Below are 3,566 nucleotides of genomic sequence, written 5' to 3' on the forward strand. Positions count from 1 at the left end.
TCTCTCTCTCTCTCTCTCTCTCTCTCTCTCTCTCTCTTTCTCTCTCTCTCCTTCTTCTTCTTCTTCTTCTTCTTCTTCTTCTTCCTCTTCTTCTTTTCCTCCTCCTCCCTCTTCTTCCTCTTCTTCTTCTCCTCCTCCCTCTTCTTCCTCTTCTTCTTTTCCTCCTCCTCACCTATGTGTTACTCTATATTAATATAGATTTTCATAATTTTTGTTAAAGGGCAAGAAATCAATGGTTGCTTATATATTTCTGTGCTGTAGGTGGCACCAAAGGACATCAAACAGCAATATGAGGCATGAATAAGGCAGGTACAGTGATAGATATGTATTAAAAGGTCATATTGATGCCTACATCACACAGGGACTCCCTGAACCAGATGAGAAATCCTGGCTTTCAACTACCATAGCACCAGGCTGATCTACATTTTCCAAGAATTTTGCTCCAGGAACTCATCTCTCATGCCCTCCTACACCAAGTAGGAGAATCACAGCTCTCCCCTGCTTAATGCCTTCCATGTAACCCCAGAACTAACACTAACCCCACAAAGATTAATGGATACATCAACATTGCTAAGACTCACTCTCCTCCTCCACATTGTGTTGCCTCGATAGAAAGAAGAGTGGTGACTTAAGAAAGAAACCAAGACCCCCTTCCTATGCCACAACTAACCCCTAGGCTTATGCTAGGAGCAGCCCCATATACCACCATCCACAGGTCCCCTTTGCACCTCATCCAACCTCTCCACTCACCAGATTTCCCACTTTCTTCTCCAGGTCTAGCCCAATGAGAGCTTCATGAATCTCCTTGAAAGGCTCAGTTCACATCTTCTCCCTAACCAGACAGATCTAACCAAGGTTCTACATCCACTGCCCTGGCCTATTCTGGTCCCTTTACCTGCACTAGAAGCTATCTCTAATATTCTGCTGGGAAGCCCCTCCCACATCCAACTTTTCCACTCAGCCAGATTTACCCCCACACTTCAGATTTAAACCAGGAGGAATATTCTGTATACGATATCAGTTCCCTCTGGAATGAAGTGGACTTCATTCCACTCAAGCCATTTCCAACCTCTGGGCTCAAACTGCCCAAACATCCTCTCTTTTGCCCCAACCGGCTTATCTACATCAAACACAGGACAACAAAACAACAACAACAACAACAACAACAAGTCTGCATACCCAATCTCATCACAAAAATGCCAACAATATGAAAGATCAAGCCAGTATATTCTCTCTGATATCTACCAGTGCTATATAAATGTTTTCCAATGAGAATTACCTAGATTAACTCAGGACATCCATAAGAACAATTACAAACTTCATCAAAGCATTCAAGGAGTTTAAAGGAAGCACATACATATTTTAAAAACATCTCAATGGAGTAAAGAAAAAGGAACTTAAGGAGTACAAATTTTACCTGAATGATGCCTGAGAAAACACAAACATAAGACTGGTGGAAAGTATACCATAGTTAAAACACTAAATATACAAACACAGAAATTTATAAGAAGCTCCAAAGGAAAATAAACCAAGTTACATATAAAGGAAAACTATTGGAATAACAACTGGTATTAACAAGAGAATACAAGAGATAGAAGAGAGAATCTCAGGTGTAGAAGATATGGTAGAAGAGACTGACACAACTGTCAATGAAAATTCAAAACATAAAAATCTCCTAACCCAAAGCATTCATGAAATTCAGAACACAATGAAAAGACCAAAGCTAAGAATAATCAAAATGAAGAACACAAATTGCCACCTCAAAGGACCTGAAAATGTCTTCAACAATATAGAATAAAACTTGCCCAACCTAAAGAAAAAGATTGCCATAACGGTACAAGAAGCTTAAAGGATACCAAGTGAATGGAACCAGAGAAGAAAATCTTTTCACATAATTATCAGAAGACTAAATGCACAGAAAAAAAAAAATTAAAAACTGAAAGGGAAAAAGGCAAAGTAAAATGCAAAGATAAACCAATCAGAATTACAAAAGACTTTTCAACAGAGATTGTGAAATCCAGAAGAGCCTGGTCAGAGGTCATGCAGAAGGTCCAGCAGCAGGTCCAAAGTGGAATCCAGATCAAGGGGAGGTCCCAAGGTCTGACACTGTTACTGAGTCTATGGAGCACTCACAAAAAGGAACCTATCATGACTGCTCTCTGAAAGACCCAACAAAGAGCTGAGTCAAATGCAGATATTTGCACCAAACCAATGGATAGAAGCAGCTGAGCTCTGTTGTTGAATTAGGGAAGGCTGAAAGAAGCTGAGGATAAGGGTGATCCTGTAGGATGATCAGCAGTCTCAATTAATCTGGACCCCCGAGATCTCCCAAACACTGGACCACCAAACAGGCAGCATACACCAGCTGATAGGAGGCCCCCAACATGCAAACAGTAGTGAACTGCTGTGTCTGTGTTCATTCAGAGATGATGCCCTGCCATACCCACTCCAGTGGAGTCTGCGTGACAAGTCCAAAGTTTGGTCACTGACCTGAGGCAAAAGTTTCATGGAAACTGGTTTCCTGTAATCTTTGGTGTCCCATAATATGAGGTGGCCCAGATATGTCCTTGTGAAAGTCTGGTGAAGGGTTTTCCATGCTTTCTTTCAGTATTGTTTTATTACAAGTGCCTCCTAGGAATGATTTGACAAATAGCTAAGTTAGATTGTTTCCTGGCCTCTACCAGTGTTCCAATATCCTAAGCAATGTTGAGGCGAACTTGGGCTTTGAATTTGGTAAGATTGTTACTTATTTTGATGAAATGCCTCCTGTGTTGAAAGAAAGATAGTGAAAGAAATCAGGCATTGCAGTGTACTGGATTAGAGTAGAAATCTCAGGGCAAGTTCTACAAAGTAAACTTGGAATTCTCATTACAGACATATATGGCAGACTACGTTACATATTAGAAGAAAGTTGGTAGGCTCCTCTGATAAATGGAGATACTTAATATAACAACTAAGTCATATGCAGGAGTTTACAATGTCCTAGGCAGAAGGTGGGTTGTGGTCTAAGAAGGGACTAGAGAAAATACTTAGAATAACAGCTGAGTCACTCCCATATGCAGGAGTTTACAATGGCCTAGGGAGAGGTGGATTATACAATAGACTAGAATTGGAACTATGGCAAGGACATAGTCCCCTATACCCTCCCCACTGCCCTGCTCCCAAACCCACCCACTCCTGATTCCTGGCCCTGGCATTCCCCTGTACTGGAGCATATAATCTTCACAAGAACAAGGGCCTCTCCTCCCACTGATGGTCTACTAGGCCAGCCTCTGCTACACATGCAACGCAAGACACAAGCTCTGCAAGAGGGGCGGGGGGTTTCTGGTTAGTTTATATTGTTGTTCCTCCCATAGGGTTGCAGACCCCTTTAGCTCCTTGGGTACTTCCTCTAGCTCCTTCATTGGGAGCCCTGTGTTCCATCCAATAGTCAGTCACTGGCACAACCTGACAAGAGATAGCTATATCAGAGTCCTTTCAGCAAAATCATGCTGGCATATGGAATAGTATCTGGGTTTGTTGGTTGTTTATGGGATGGATCCCCAGGTGGGGCAGTCTCTGGATGG

At 42.0% G+C, this 3,566-nt stretch overlaps 1 long non-coding RNA gene across 1 annotated transcript in view; it reads right to left on the minus strand.

Annotated features, from left to right (window-relative positions):
* The window catches only part of LOC115065511, a 63,627-nt gene extending 62,745 nt beyond the window's left edge, over positions 1-882 (minus strand). Inside the window, exon 1 of the long non-coding RNA XR_003845291.1 lies at positions 751-882. This is a non-coding gene — a long non-coding RNA (uncharacterized LOC115065511). The remainder of the gene's footprint in view (positions 1-750) is intronic.
* Between the last annotated feature and the right edge of the window lie 2,684 nt (positions 883-3,566).

This window comes from Mus pahari, chromosome 15 (assembly GCF_900095145.1).
Source record: "Mus pahari chromosome 15, PAHARI_EIJ_v1.1, whole genome shotgun sequence".
NCBI lineage: Eukaryota > Metazoa > Chordata > Mammalia > Rodentia > Muridae > Mus > Mus pahari.